At 39.1% G+C, this 17609-nt stretch overlaps 1 pseudogene; it reads right to left on the bottom strand.

Moving 5' to 3' along the window:
* Positions 1-4046: 4046 nt before the first annotated feature.
* LOC104662655 lies at positions 4047-16820 on the bottom strand (annotated as a pseudogene).
* Between the last annotated feature and the right edge of the window lie 789 nt (positions 16821-17609).

The raw sequence follows: 17609 nt of genomic DNA, 5'->3' as shown, positions 1-17609 counted from the left end.
TAACATATCTCCTGGTACCTGGCATGCAGCCATTGATTTGGCAAATGCCTTTTTCTCCATTCTTGTCCATAAGGCCCACCAGAAGCAATTTGTCTTCAACTGGCAAGGCCATCTATATACTTTTACTGTCCTGCTTCAGGGGTATATCAACTCACCAGCTTTGTGTCAGAATCTTGTTTGAAGAGACCTTGATTGATTTTTACTTCAACAAGATACCACACTGGTCCATTACATTGGTGATATTATGCTGATTGGATCCAGTGAGCAAGAAGTAGCAAACACACTGAACTTATTGGTGAGGCATTTTCATCCCAGAGGACAGGAACTAAATCTGATTAAAATTCGTGGACCTTGTACCTCAGTAAAATTTCTACAGGTCCAGTGGTGTGGGGCCTGCTGAAATATTCCTTCTAAGGTGAAGAATAAGTTGCTACATTTGACTCCTCCTACAACCAAGAAAGAGGCACAATTACTACTATGTCTATTTGGATTTTGGAGGCAATACATTTCTCATTTGGGTCTGTTACTCCAGCCCATTTATTGAATGACTCGAAAGGCTGACAGTTTTTTGTGGGGTCCATAACAGGAGAAGGCTCTGCAACAGGTCTAGGCTGCTGTGCAAGCTGCTCTGTCACTTGGGCCATATGACCCAGCAGATCTAATGCTACTTGAGATGTCAGTGGCAGATAGGGATGCTGATTGGAGCCTTTGGCAGGCCCCCATAGGTGAATCACAGCAGAGACCTCTAGGATTTTGGAGCAAGGCCCTGCCATCTTCTGCAGATAACGACTCTCCTTTTGAGAGACAACTCTTGGCCTGTTACTGGATTTTGGTGGAAAATGAACATTTGACTATAGGTCAAGTCACCATGTAACCCAAACTGCCTATTATGAACTGGGTGCTCTCTGACCTATCTGGCCACAAATTGGGTTGTGCACAGCAGCATTCCACAATCAGATGGAAGTGGCATATTCATGATCAGTCTCAAGCAGGTCCTGAAGGCACAGGTAAGTTACATGAGGAAGTGGCTCAAATGCCCATGGTCTCCACTCCTGCCACCCTGCCTACTCTCCCCTAGGCTGCACCGATGACTTCATGGGGAGTTCCCTATGATCAGTTGACAGAGGAAGAGAAGACCAGGGCCTGGTTCACAGATGGTTCTGCATGATATGCAGGCACCACCCAAAAGTGGACAGCTGCAGCACTACAGCCCCTTTCTAGGACATCCCTGAAGGACAGTGGTGAAGGGAAATCTTCCCAGTGGGCAGAACTTTGAGCAGTGCACCTGACTGTGTACTTTGCATGGAATGAGAAATGGCCAGATGTGTGATTATATACTGATTATTGGGCTGTAGCCAATGGTTTGGCTGGATAATCAGTGACGTGGAAGAAACATGATTAGAAAATTGATGACAAAGAAATTTGGGGAAGAAGTATGTGGAGGGACCTCTCTGAGTGGTCAGAAATTGTGAAGATATTTGTATTCCATGTGAGTGCTCACCAACAGGTGACCTCAGCAGAGAAGGATTTTAATAACCAAGTGGATAGGATGACTCGTTCTGTGGACACCACTCAGCCTCTTTCCCCAGCCACCCCGTCATCATCAATGGTCCCATGAACAAAGTGGCCATAGTGGCAGGGATGGAGGTTATGCATGGGCTCAGCAACATGGACTTCCACTCACCTAGGCTAATCTGGCTACAGCCACTGCTGTTGGATCTCTTCTGTCATGGGAAGGGTAGAGAGTAGTTCATTGCTACGTATTTTAATTGTATTAAAAGTCATAGTGCATTTGCATATTTTAATGAAATACTAGCTTTCTTTAAAAATAGAGTTAAACTTATTTCCATTATATTTTTGAGCCATTTTTTGGCCAGAACAAATGTATTACTAATTTTCTAATAAGGCTCCATGTGAAATCCAGTAAGGATCCAGACAATATACAATAATAATAAAATGCGCCCACATTTCTGCAAAATAGAAGGTAAAAAAGGATAGGAAGTCTTTAGAATATCCACTATTTTCTGAGTCAAAGATTACATGTTTTGTTAATTAAATCTTTCTTGCTAAAAGTTAATTAGCACCTATGCCCTTTATCAGTGTTTTTCAAAATTACGGTAGCACCAGAACATTTTTTGCAAATAAAACTGTGCATGAAATGCTAGTATAGGAAACAAATAAGAAGTGGAATTGCTCTGATTGAAGCAGGAGTTCCACTGACTTTGCCTGTTTCTTGTTTTGTCACTGTTCCCACCATTGGGTGAAGTGTAGGGGACTTATAGAACTATTTGGAAACAATTGCCCCGAATTATTGCCAAATATCATGGAAGCAGCAAGAAACAGAAGGCTGTTGGAATTAAAATAATGTTATCCACGATGCTAACCCTTTCTCTGACTACTCAGATTCACATCCTTCACATCCTTCCTAACATTAATTCACATTTTAAAAAATGTACAAACCCCAGTCAAGAGAATTCCATTTAATAGAACATAGTATGATTATCAAGAGAAGACTGCACTGTGAACCAAATATAACATAGTAAACAATGTTCTTGTTGGAGGATATGACAAAAAAATTAATAATGTGAGAGAACAGTGATTATTTTGCAGCTGCATTATTATACATTGTTTTGTAAGATTTCCCTGTTGTATCTTATCAATTATGTGTTGCATATTAATTTTCTTACAATTTAATTATGATTTTGCTCATCCAGTTGCTTTTAGCAATCAGTACAAAATAATGCAATGCATTGTAAGTAAACATATCAGTGTACAGTTAGTGGTATAGGAAATTCAAAATAAACCATTTGTTGAAATTATCAAAAGTCTTTTTACCATAATAAAGAGTTGAGTTTAAAAAAATATTTTTCCTAATTTCTGGTTTGATTTTTTTTTTTTTTTTGAGACAGAGTCTGGGTCTGTCACCCAGGCTGGAGTGCAGTGGTGCAACCTCAGCTCCCTGCAACCTCTGCCTCCTCAGCTCAAGTGATCCTCCTGCCTAAGCCTCTTGAATAGCTGGGACCACAGGCACACATTACAACATCTGACTAATTTTTTTTTTTTGGTAGAGATGGGGTCTTGCCATGTTTCCCAGGCTGGTCTCAAACTCCTAGATTCAAACGATCCACCTGCCTTGGCCTCCCAAAGTGCTGGCATTATAAGCATGAGGCACCATGCCAGGCCTGTTTTGAAATTCCATACATATTTATAAAACGTGTTCAGGATGAGAGAATATATGAAGAAGTTACATAGCGTTGTATATCTGTATAGAATAAAAATGACCTAAATCAGTGTCGTCAGACCATGGCTTTATAGACACCATCTTCTAGTTAAATCACTCATCTGTTTTTACCCAGTGCTCATATTGTGGGAAAAGTGTAGGGGCACAGAACAGTGAACACTTTCGGGAGTGTTGGAATCATTCTCTATTAGAATTATATTATGATACAAAATGTTGGTGAATCAGTCTGGATTTGGTCATGGAAACAAATCCACCATTAATCATTATGGAAAGAAGGTGTTTCATGTGGGAATTTAAGAATATAGGACAAACAGGATGTGGGAGAGCTGGGGTTTCAAGGTCTGATAAGGGAACATTTGATAAGTGACGAAGCACTTCAGCCTGAAGAGACTTCTTAGAAACCTATCAGGCCCATATTTCCTTCTCCCAAAAGGCAAAAACAATACCTAAGTTATCCTCATCAGGAGATTTGGCTACAGAAATGAATAACCCAAGTTTTAATCTATTCAGCTAGTCTCACCACTGCTACCTGAAGAGCTACCTGAGAGTCTTGGAGACACAACTGAACACTAACGATAATCTCTTAGATTATAGTTAGGGATATTACCAAGGATGTGGTTTACCCAAAAGGATTAACTCTAGCAAAGCAGCTAGATCAGGAAGGTTACTGGGGTCCGAGTTTGGACTATGCCCTGCTTGGAATGGAAGCTAGGAAGAATTACTTCTAACAAAATAGATATTCACTTTCTTTCCTTGTAGTATATTGGCTTCCATGACCCTAAACTGTATAAATTTGAGACAAAAATTACTGCTCTTTTTGAAATAGATGGTCCAAATCTTTGAAGGAACTCCTGATGAAGACTTCAGTGGCCCCTCTCTCACTGTCCCTGTGCAGGTCCAGCAGCTCCTGGAGGTTTCCGTGGGGAGCTGCACCTTCTGGTCCATCTGCTGTTCGTAGTGGGCAATAGTCTTTTGCACTGCAGCTGAGTTCTCTATCTGGGCAAGGCCAGGACTACATACTCCAGCAGGGCAGATCATTACTGCTAATGCCATTGACATAGGTGAGCACCAGGCTCTTTAGACCTGCATATGGAGAACAGATGCTAATGTTTCTTATAGTAAAGAAAGTCTCTATTCCGTGTAATTCTGAGCATGTCAAATACCACCTGTTTTCCTCACAGCATCAATGTCCTCAGTATCACCTAGAAGCTTGCTAGAAATACAGACTCTCAGACCCTGTCCAAGATCTATTGAATTAGACTTTTCTCTTTGGTAAGATCCTCAGAAGATATACATGCATACCAACATTTGTTGTACTTGAGTTCTTGTACTACATTACTTAGACTTGTGTTAATTGAATGTTTGCATCCATTTTAACCCCAAGCACCGTTAGGACAGGAACCATATCTATTTCATTTATGTCTGTATCTTCAGTCTATTCATAGTAAGCATTTGATCAATGTGTATGAAACAAATGACACTATTCCAGTAAAAAGGAGTCATCCATTTAGTTTATTTTATCACAGTTTTGTCCAAAAGTGCTTTCTGTAATGCTGGAAATATTCTATATGTGCTGTTCAGTGTGCTAGCCACTAAGTACATGTAGATATGAGTCCTTGAATTACAGCCATGTGAACTGACTTTTAAATTTTCCCTATTTAAATTATTTACATTTATGTTTACATAGACACACTTGTCTAGGGGCTACTGTATTGCATGTGCAAGTCCAGTTCACTAGGGCAATTTTAAGCAATAGAACTTTTTTTCCCTTGGCCTTTTCCTAGACTGGAAATTTGACTAACAATATATATTAGAAACATTTGTGCCATCTAGAATTTAACATAAATATAGTAGTAGATTGGGATTTTTCAAAGCTGAAACTAGGTGGAAGATATTCTATGCTCCCCTAGTCTTAAACAATGAGCAGAAGTACTAGGAAGGGGACTTACAAGGCCTGTTGACCTTGATGCCTCTGAAAGAGTTTTAGTTTTGGAATTATTCAAGATGTAGGAACAGAAGTCTGCTACTTCTTGCACAAATTCGGGGTCCAGCTCTTCATCACGTGGTTTCGTGAGCTGGGCAAACTTCTTGCGGTGAACAGGCCGATCAAAGATAAAGCATCTCTTCTTTGGGAAGAACTTCTGGATACAGAGTTGGGGCAGATTAAAAGTTTTATGGGGGGGGGCGCCCATCATGGCTGAATAGGAACAGCTCCAGCCTCCAGCTCCCAGCGTGAGTGACACAGAAGACGGGTGATTTCTGCATTTTCAACTGAGGTACCAGGTTCATCTCACTGGGGCATGTCAAACAGTCAATGCTAGTTCACTGGTGCAGCCCGACTAGCGAGAGCTGAAGCAGGACGAGACATCGCCTCACTTGGGAAGCACAAGGGGGAAGGGAATTCCTTTTCCTAGCCAAGGGAAATTGAGACATACAACACCTGGAAAATCAGGTAACTCCCACCCTAATAGTGTACTTTACCAAGGGTCTTAGCAAACAGCACACCAGGAGATTATATCCCACACCTGGCCCGGAGGGTCCCACGCCCACAGAGCCTCCCTCATTGCTAGCACAGCAGTCTGAGATCTAACTGCAAGGCGGTAGCAAGGCTGGGGGATGGGCGCCCACCCTTGCTGAGGATTAAGTAGGTAAAAAAAGCCACCGGGAATTTCGAATTGGGTGGAGCCCACCGCAGCTCAAGGAGGCCTGCCTGTCTCTGTAGACTCCACTTCTGGGGACAGAGCGTAGCTAAACAAAAAGGAGCAGAAACCTCTGCAGATGTAAAAGTCCCTGTCTGACAGCTTTGAAGACAGCAGTGGTTCTCCCAGCATGGAGGTTGAGATCTGAGAACTGACAGACTGCCTGCTCAAGTCGGTCCCTGATCCCTGAGTAGCCTAACTGGGATACATCCCCCACTAGGTGTAGACCAACACCTCACTCCTCACATGATGGGTACACCCCTGAGACAAAGCTTTCAGAGCAAGAATCAGACAGCAACACTTGCTGTTCAGCAATATTCTATCTTCTATAGCCTCCGCTGCTGATACCCAGGCAAACAGGGTCTGGAGTGGACCTCAAGCAAACTCCAACAGACCTGCAGCTGAGTGTCCTGACTTAGAAGGAAAACTAACAAACAGAAAGGACACCCACACCAAAACCCCATCAGTACGTCACCATTATCAAAGACTAAAGGCAGATAAAACCACAAAGATGGGGAAAAAGCAGTGCAGAAAACCTGGAAATTCAAAAAATCAGAGTGCATCTCCCCCTCCAAAGGAACGCAGCTCATCGCCAGCAACAGAACAAAGCTGGATGGAGAATGATTTCGATGAGTTGAGTGAAGAAGGCTTCAGTCAATCAAATTTCTCAGAGCTAAAGGAAGAACTAAGCAACGAGCGCAAAGAAACTAAAAACTTTGAAAAAAGGATAGATGAATGGATAACTAGAATAATCAATGCAGAGAAGACCTTAAAAGAACTGATAGAGATGAAAACCATGACACGAGAACTACGTGACAAATGCACAAGCTTCAGTAACTGACTCGATCAACTGGAAGAAAGATTATCAGTGATTGAAGATCAAATGAATGAAATGAAGTGAGAAGAGAAGTGTAGAGAAAAAGGAGTGGAAAGAAATGAAAAAAGCCTCCAAGAAATATGAGATTATGTGAAAAGACCAAATCTACATTTGATTGGTGTGCCTGAAAGTGATGGAGAAAATGGAACCAAGTTGGAAAACACTCTGCAGGATATCATCCAGGAGAACTTCCCCAACCTAGTAAGGCAGGCCAACGTTCAAATTCAAGAAATACAGAGAATGCCACAAAGATACTCCTTGAGAAGAGCAACTCCAAGACACATAATTGTCAGGTTCACCAAAGTTGAAATGAAGGAAAAAATGTTAAGGGCAGCCAGAGAGAAAGGTCGGGTTACCCACAAAGTGAAGCCCATCAGACTAACAGCAGGTCTCTTGGCAGAAACTCTACAAGCCAGAAGAGAGTGGGGGCCAATATTCACAACTCTCGAAGAAAAGAACTTTCAACCCAGAATTTCATATTCAGCCCAACTAAGCTTCATAAGTGAAGGAGAAATAAAATCCTTTACAGACAAGCAAATGCTTAGAGATTTTGTAATCACTAGGTCTGACTTACAAGAGCTCCTGAAAGAAGCACTAAACATGGAAAGGAACAACTAGTACCAGCCATTGCAAAAACATGCCAAAATGTAAAGACTGTTGACGCTACGAAGAAACTGAATCAACTAACGAGCAAAATAACCAGCTAATATCATCATGACAGGATCGAGTTCACACATAACAATATTAACCTTAAATGTAAATGGACTAAATGGTCCAATTAAAAGACACAGACTGGCAAATTGGATAAAGAGTCAAGACCCATCAGTTTGCTGTATTCAGGAGACCCATATCACATGCAGAGACACACATAGGCTCAAAATAAAGGGATGGAGGAAGATCTACCAAGCAAATGGAAAACAAAAAAAAAAGCAGGGGTTGCAATCCTAGTCTCTGATAAAACAGACTTTAAACCATCAAAGATCAAAAGAGACAAGGCCATTATATAATGGTAAAGGAATCAATTCATCAGGAAGAGCTAACTATCCTAAATATATATGCACCCAATACAGGAGCAACCAGATTCATAAAGCAAGTCCTGAGAGACTTACAAAGAGACTTAGACTCTCATACAATAATAATGGGAGACTTTAACATCCCACTGTCAACATTAGACAGATCAACGAGACAGAAAGTTAACAAGGATATCCAGGAATTGAAATCAACTCTGCACCAAGTGGAGCTAATAGACATCTACAGAACTCTCCACCTCAAATCAACAGAATATACATTCTTCTCAGCACCACATCGCCCTTATTCCAAAATTGACCACATAATTGGAAGTAAAGCACTCCTCGGTAAATGTAGAAGAACAGAAATTATAACAAACTGTCTCTCAGACCACAGTGCAATCAAACTAGAACTCAGGATTAACAAACTCAATCAAAACCGCTCAACTACATGGAAACTGAACAACCTGCTCCTGAATGACTACTGGGTACATAACGAAATGAAAGCGGAAATAAAGATGTTCTTTTAAACCAATGAGATCAAAGATACAACATACCATAATCTCTGGGACACATTTAAAGCAGTGTGTAGAGGGAAATTTATAGCACTAAATGCCCACAAGAGAAAGCAGGAAAGATCTAAAATTGACACCCTAACATCACAATTAAAAGACCTAGAGAAGCAAGAGCAAACACATTCAAAAGCTAGCAGAAGGCAAGAAATAACTAAGATCAGAGCAGAACTGAAGGAGATAGAGACACAAAAAACCCTCCAAAAAATCAATGAATCCAGGAGCTGGTTTTTTGAAAAGATCAACAAAATGGATAGACCGCTAGCAAGACTAATAAAGAAGAAAAGAGAGAAGAATCAAATAGACGCAATAAAAAATGATAAAGGGGGATATCACCACCGACCCTACAGAAATACAAACCACCATCAGAGAATACTACAAACACCTCTATGCAAATAAACTAGAAAACCTAGAAGAAATGGATAATTTCCTGGACACTTACACTCTCCCAAGAGTAAACCAGGAATAAATTGAATCCCTGAATAGACGAATAGCAGGCTCTGAAATTGAGGCAATAATTAATAGCTTACCAACCAAAAAAAAGTTCAGGACCGGACGGATAGACAGCCGAATTCTACCAGAGGTACAAGGAGGAGCTGGTACCATTCCTTCTGAAACTGTTCCAATCAATAGAAAAAGAGGGAATCCTCCCTAACTCATTTTAGGAGGCCAACATCATCCTGATACCAAAGCCTGGCAGAGACACAACAAAAAAAGAGAATTTTAGACCAATATCCCTGATGAACATCATTGCAAAAATCCTCAATAAAATACTGGCAAACCGAATCCAGCAGCACATCAAAAAGCTTATCCACCATGATCAAGTGGACTTCATCTGGTTCAACATGTGCAAATCAATAAACGTAATCCAGCATATAAACAGAACCAAAGACAAAAACCACATGATTATCTCAATAGATGCAGAAAATGCCTTTGACAAAATTCAACAGCCCTTCATGGTAAAAACTCTCAATAAATTCGGTATTGATGGAATGTATCTCAAAATGATAAGAGCTGTTTATGACAAACCCACAGCCGATATCATACTGCATGGGCAAAAACTGGAAGCATTCCCTTTGAAAACTGACACAAGACAGGGATGCCCTCTCTCACCACTCCTATTCAACATAGTGTTGGATGTTCTGGCTAGGGCAATCAGGCAAGAGAAAGAAATCATGGGTATTCAGTGAGGAAAAGAAGAAGTCAAATTGTCCCTGTTTGCAGATGACATGATTGTATATTTAGAAAACCCCATCATCTCAGCCCAAAATCTCCTTAAGCTGATAAGCAACTTCAGCAAAGTCTCAGGATACAAAATCATTGTGCAAAAATCACAAGCATTCTTATACACCAGTAACAGAGAAAGAGAGAGCCAAATCATGAATGAAGTCCCATTCACAATAGCTTCAAAGAGAATAAAATACCTAGGAATCCAACTTACAAGGGATGTAAAGGACCTCTTCAAGGAGAACTACAAACCACTGCTCAGTGAAATCAAAGAGGACACAAACAAATGGAAGAACATACCATGCTCGTGGATAGGAAGAATCAATATTGTGAAAATGGCCATACTGCCCAAGGTAATTTATAGATTCAATGCCATCCCCATTAAACTACCAATGACTTTCTTCACAGACTTAGAAAAAACTGCTTTAAAGTTCATATGGAACCAAAAAAGACCCCGCATTGCCAAGACAATCCTAAGCCAAAAGAACAAAGCCGGAGGCATCATGCTACCTGACTTCAAACTATACTACAAGGCTACAGTAACCAAAACAGCATGGTACTGGTATGAAAACAGAGCTATAGACCAATGGAACAGAACAGAGCCCTCAGAAATAATACCAAACATCTGCAGCCATCTGATCTTTGACAAACCTGACAAAAACCAGAAATGGGGAAAGGATTCCCTGTTTAATAAATGGTGCTGGGAAAATTGGCTAGCCATATATAGAAAGCTGAAACTGGATCCCTTCCTTATTCCTTATACAAAAATTAATTCAAGATGGATTAGAGACTTAAGTGTTAGACCTAAAGCCATAAAAACCCTAGAAGAAAACCTAGGTAAAACCATTCAGGACATAGGCATGGGCAAGGACTTCATGTCTAAAACACCAAAAGCAACGGTAACAAAAGCCGAAATTGACAAATGGGATCTAATTAAACTGAAGAGCTTCTGCACAGTGAAAGAAACTACCATCAGAGAGAACAGGCAACCTACAGAATGGGAGAAAATTTTTGCAATCTACTCATCTGACAAAGAGCTAATATCCAGAACCTACAAAGAACTCAAACAAATTTACAAGAAAAAAACAACCCCATCAAAAAGTGGGCAAAGGATATGAACTGACACTTCTCAAAAGAAGACATTCATACAGCCAACAGACACATGAAAAAACGCTCATCATCACTCACCATCAGGGAAATGCAAATCAAAACCACAATGAGATACCATCTCACAGTTAGAATGGCAGTCCTCCTGAGCAGCACCTTCGTGTACAATAGCATGCCAGTTAGAATGGCAATCATTAAAAAATCAAGAAACAACAGGTGCTGGAGAGGATGTGGAGAAATAGGAACACTTTTACACTGTTGGTGGAACTGTACACTAGTTCAACCATTGTGGAAAACAGTGTGGCGATTTCTCAAGGATCTAGAACTAGAAATACCATTAGACCCAGCCATCCCATTACTGGGTATATACCTAAAGGATTATAAATCATGCTGCTCTAAAGGCACATGAACACGTATGTTTATTGCAGCACTATTCAGAATAGCAAAGACTTGGAATCAACCCAAATGTCCATCAGTGACAGACTGGATTAAGAAAGTGTGGCACATATACACCATGGAATACTATGCAGCCATAAAAAAGGATGAGTTCATGTCCTTTGTAGGGACATGGATGCAGCTGGAAACCATGATTCTCAGCAAACTATCGCAAGAACAGAAAACCAAACACTGCACGTTCTCACTCATAGGTGAGAATTGAACAATGAGATCACTTGGACACAGGAAGGGGAACATCACACACCGGGGCCTCTTGTGGGAAGGGGGCAGGGGGGAGGGATAGCATTAGGAGATATACCTAATGTAAATGACGAGTTAATGGGTGCAGCACACCAACATGGCACATGTATACATATGTAACAAACCTGCACGTCGTGCACATGTACCCTAGAACGTAAAGTATAAAAAAAAAAAAAAAACCCACACCAGAAAAAACAGCCTAAAAGTTGGAAGCTATTGTTCTCTATTTGAGGAAGCATTTTAGTCATATGTAAATATTGACATAGGCAGAGAAGGTTGGACTTGAGCTTGGTAAAAAAAAAAAAAAGAAAAGAAAAGAAAAGTTTTATCTATTTAACTGGTACCTAGAAAAACATAAAAAAATCATAAAATTGCCTAATATAAGTGTTTCTGTAAAGGGCCAAATAGTAAATATTTTAGGCTCTTCAAGCTGGGTGGTCTCTTTTCCAAATACTCAACTCTGTTATTGGAGCATGACAACAGTTTTTGAAAATCTGTAAATGAATGGGCATAGCGTTATTCCAAGAAAACCTTATTTACAAAGACAGCTGGCGGGCAGGATTGGCCATGATTTGTCTTGGGCTGTAGTTTGCCAGTGCTTGGACTAGCACACGTTCATGTTTTAGTCTATGTTTTTTAAATAAATATCCATTTTGCTCCACATTCTATGGCTAAATAGAAGATCACAAACCCTAGGCAGGGAGATAAAATTAACCTAATCATAGCATACACATAGGTGAAAGAACAAGAAACTTGTTTTAGAACAAGGACAAATGTAATTTAAAATAAAATCTATTAATTCGGATATTCAACAGCATTAAGTTATAGGAATAGCCAGTTGAAGACATAGAAAACTGCAAATTTGGGAAAACTAGCAATAGTAAACTGAAAAATGATAATTTCTTTTGTTTTCTCATCCTCATTTATCAGTTGAAGCTCTCCGTTACCTTGCTTCAGCTTCAGGGAGTATGTCAGGTACTTATCTGCTGTGATGGGTTATCCTTCTGCTTCTAAGTCCAGGGAGAAATCTCTCAGTGTCCACACAAAGTCTGGGAAGAAGCTCACAAAGTCAGCTGAATCCTCATTCTCATTCTCATCAGGTGAGGATTTTGATCAGATTTGATGTGTCAGCTCTGTCACATAGCTGAGTAGCTAACTAAGGAAATGTGACAAAATGAACAGGGACCTCATCCCATATTCAACACATTCCCAAACCTTCCATTTTCCTTTGCTCCTAAGTGTCAAGTCTAAAGTGGATACATGGGATCTCTCCTCTGTACTTGCATTATTTTATGTTTTCTCCTCTTGAGCTTGATTCATGAGGATTCACAGTCAGGCAGCTGGTTTATGAATACAGGTGTCCCCTCTGACCTTGGTGCTGTTGTGGGTCACAAAGGATACTGCAGTTGGTCCATGGCCTGCTGGTTGATGGTTCCCATGCTGTTGTACACGAAGGTGCTGCTCAGGAGGACGGCCAGGGCGAAGATCCAGGAGTCATTCTGGTTGTCTCGCTGGAAGTCAAGACATACTGGAGTCAGGAGCAAGTTTCATTGTCACAGCACTTTCCAGAGTAACGGTAGTAAAACTATGTTCATATGTTAGAGGGTTTTTGGTCTTTTTTGTTTGTTTGTTCTTTAGCACTAATGACATATCAAAGGAAGCCAAATACAAAAAGTAGTCTCAGTAGGATGTCGCTTTTGGGTAGTTTTTCGACGAGTGTTTTTGGGTTACAATGATCCTTATTAAGTCTTCTAATGATCATCAAAAGATAATTGTAAAATTAAAATTCAAGGTTGGTGGGCAATTTAAGGCCTGAGTACAATGTAAATTTAAAATTTTCTCATATTTTTTCAATAACAAAATTCACATATAAGATTGATACTATTAGTTGCTATTTTATTGAATAATTAATCTACACCTGAAATGTACTGTTTATCTCATTAAATATTCAAAATAATACTATGTGGCCAACATAGATCTTTTTCATAAATTTTAAAGATTAGAATGCTGAGTATAAAATAAGTCAATTTTCTCAGGGTACTGAATTAGTGACAGAATTTAAATTTAAACAGAAAGTCATGGGGCTTTAGCACCCAAATTCTTAACTAAAGTTCTCTGCAGGATAAGACTCATGGCACTGGGATTATTTGTGCTCCCTTTATGCATCTGTGTTAAACCCCACATATTATGGCCTGTAGTTAATAGTTAATAAACAATGAAACAGTGCATAAAATATTCAGAGAAGAGGGGCTCACTCCACAATTGGATCCTTGAGTCTCACCTTCTCTACATCTCCCAGACCCTCAGTGTCCAGCAGAACTAGGATGTGGCCTGGCTTCTTGGGATGGGGCACACACCACATCCAGATTCCTTTAGTGTGAGACTGCACTGTGGAGCCCAGAGAGAAGCCTGCAAGGGAGAGAGAAGACCAGAGATGGAGATCTAGTAACAGGCAATTCTGGTAGTTGAAGGAAAAGGTAGCATATTTAAGGTTAGGAGAGAATCGAAATGACAATTACTATTCATCTGACTTAGTTACAATCAAAGAAATAGGAAATTTGAATATCTAATGCATGGAAAAATTCAGGAGGCTTTCATGATAAAAACAATAAACAAAGTAGAAATAGAAAAACAGTACCTCAACATAATAAAGGCCACATATTAAAAACCCACAGCTCACTTCACATTTAATGATGAAGCTTCATAGCTTTTCCTATAACATCAGGAACAAGAGAAGGGTGCCTACTTTTGCCATTTGTGTTCCATAGAACACTGCAAGTCCTGTCCAGCGTAATTAGACAAAAAAAGCATAAAGGAGGCATCCTAATTGGTAATGAAAAAGTAAAATTATCTGTCTGCTGACAGTAGTATCTAATTTGTAGAAAACATTAAATATTCCACAAAAACCTATTAGAACTATTAAAAGAATTCATCAAAGTTGCAGCATGCAAAGTCAATATGGAGAAATCAGTTGCCAGTGTACAAAAATAGAATTAGAACAGGAATTCTAATTTTCTTCCTAAACAAAAAGAAAAGGAAATTTTGAAAACAATCACATTTAACAGCATCAGAAGAATAAACTACCTAGGAATAAGCTTAACCAAGCAGGCGAAAGAGTTGTAGAGTGAAAACTTCAAACACCCTTTAAAGACATTATAGATGACATAAATTATTAGAAAGGCATCCTGCATTTATGGATTAGAAGACTTAATATTCTTAAGATGTCACTACTACCCAAAATGATATACAGGTTTGATGTAATACCTACCAACAATCCAATTACCTTGTATAAATAGAAAAATCCACCAAAACTTTCATATGAAATTTCTGGAGATCCCCTAATGACGAAAATAATCTTAAAAAGGAAGAACAAAGTTGGAATCTCACAATTTCTGACTTCTGAGATGTATTACAAAACCGTGTGTGGTACTGGTGTAAAGACTGACATATAAACCAATGGAATAGAAAAACAGCACATGAATAAACTCTGACATATATGGTGAAATGATTTCCAGTACGAGTGTTAAGATCATTTAATGAAGAAAGGAGAGTCTCTTTAACAAATGATGTTGAGGAAATGAGATATCTCCTTTAAAAAGTTGGGCTGTTACCTTATAACTTATAAATACGAACTCAAAATGAATCAAAGAGCTGAACATTAGAGTTAAAACTATAAACGTTGTAGAAGAAAACAAAGGCAAAAGTTTTATAATATTGGATTTGGCAATGATTTTTTTGAATAAGAAACCAAAAGTATAGTCAATAAAAGAAAAAGTAGATAAGTTGGACTTCATCAAAATTTAAAACTTTTGTGTGTTAACAGACTCTATCAACAGAGTTAAAAAAGGCAACACATAGAATGTAAGAAAAGATTTGCTAAACATGTGTATGATAAGGGATTGATATCTAGAAAATATAAAAAAATTTACAAAGCAACACAAATAAACAACCGGATTAATAAATGAACAAAGGACTTGAATAGACATTTTCCCAAAGAAGATATATAAGTGGTCAATAAGCACATGAAAAGATGCTCAATATCACTAGTCATTATGGAAATCAAAATCCAAACCACAACCAGATACTACTTAACATCCATTCCTATGGACACTATAAAAACAAACAAAAAAACAAACAAAAAAACACTGAAAATAAAAAATGTTGGTGAGGAAGTAGAGAAATTAGAGCCCTTGTGCATTTCTGTTAGGAATGTAAAATGGTACAGTCACTGTGGAAAATGATATAGTGATTTCTTTAAAAAAACAGTTAACATGGAATGACTTCATAAGCCAGCAATTCCCCTTCTGGATATATTCCCAAAAGACGTGAAAGCAGGGACTTGAACAGATATTCGGACACTCATGTTCCTATTAGCATTATTTATAGTAGACAAAAGGTGGAAGCAATCCAAGTGGCCATTGACGGATGAAGAGATAAATAAATTATCAAAGACATACAATTACTAAGCCTTAAAAAGGAAGAGTTTTGACACGTGCTAACACACTGATGAACCTTGAAGACATATGAATTGAAATAAGACAGTCATAAAAGGACAAATATTGAATGATTCCACTTATATGAGTTTTCTGTAGTAGTCAAATTCATAGAGATAGAATGTAGAATGATGGCAGGCAATGGGTTGATGTGGAGCTTTTGTTTATTTAGTACAGAGTTTCTGTTAGGCAAGATGAAAGAGTTCTGGATATGGATGGAGGTGACAGTTGTATAACAGTGTAAATTTAATTAATGTCACAGAACTGTACACTTAAAAATGGTTATGAGGTTAAATTTTATGTTTTTTTTTTTACAACAATAAAAAAGAATATCCAATACAGACTGAAACATTTTTTCAACCTTAAAGATCATTGTAAACTCACTGTTATGGCATAAAAATTATAACAAACATTGTATAGTTTATTGTAGTTATTATTATGTACATTAATTATTTTTATTACAGTCTTACTCCTTTTAGGAAAGGCATAATTTGTGCTTTTGAAAGGGAAACTAACGTATCGCGGGAATAATTAATGAATTTAATCTTATCCCCTGGAACAGTGTGCAGATAAGAAGACCGACTGTGAATGGAAAGTTAGCTTTCAGTATTCATCCTCATCTCTAACTTTCTCTCCTCACATCCTCATAATGGATGCTGACTGTGTAGATGGACAGAAGGGACTTGGCAGAGCTTTGCTCATGCCACTCACCCTTTTTCTTCCCAGCCAGCTTATTCATCAGGTAGGATTTGCCTGTGCGGTAGAGGTCCACAATCGCCACCACCACCACAGGCTGCTTAATGGCAGACAGGATCTTCAGAGCTTGTGGATTCGCCAGCAGTCACCTATTAGTGTTCTCAATGACACACATTGGGCCTGTCATGTGGATCTCTGATGCCATGTCTGGGGTGTTCCCTTGTCTGCAAGAGAAGAGGCAAAATAAATGAAAATTTCTAGAGTTTTGCAATTATAAGGGAGAATCATAAGATTCCCCAGTATAGCCAAAAGTTTTGTGTGTGACAGCGAGAGAGATGAGGCAAAATCTGTATCATCTGAGAAAGTTATGGAAGTATTGTCAAAGTAGCTCATTATAAAAAATGTTAGCATAACAGTGACTTATCAATGTTGTGGGATCCAGGAGGATGAGAGAAGGACCTCGGATTAAAACAAGAGAATTTTTATTGAGTGCACTCAGGCCCCAGCAGACTTACATGCAAAGACAGCACTTGACTTTCATACACACGTCACAAAAGCAGGTGGGCTAGCTTGAAGTAATCTTACAGTGGTGTGAAAGTAGAGATATAGAGGCAGGACAAACTCAGGATTGCATATGACCCTTTCCAAGCAACCCAGATGTCTGTTATCTAGGTTTTGCTCTAAAGAGCCTTATACTGGTTTATCTTATAACCTTCACTATGGTGCCCAGGCAGCTGTAGTTCAGGCCTACTCAGGCTTCTCATGAACTTCACTCTACTTCTTAGATAAAACAGAATACTTGAAGTCACTAGTTACAGAGAACAGAAATCTAAAAACTTATTCCATTAAACAAAGGAAAATTAGTTTTTCTTCTCCCTATGTCGAGGGAGTGCTGGGAGAGTCTCCAGAGCACATTAGATAACATTATCAAGACTTTTCCTGGGTCTGGTCTGTACCTGTTGCTGCCTTTGAGACAAGTCAGCCTAATACAGGA

This window comes from Rhinopithecus roxellana, chromosome 12, assembly GCF_007565055.1.
Source record: "Rhinopithecus roxellana isolate Shanxi Qingling chromosome 12, ASM756505v1, whole genome shotgun sequence".
Lineage (NCBI taxonomy): Eukaryota > Metazoa > Chordata > Mammalia > Primates > Cercopithecidae > Rhinopithecus > Rhinopithecus roxellana.
This window is presented reverse-complemented; position numbering and strand designations above follow the sequence as displayed.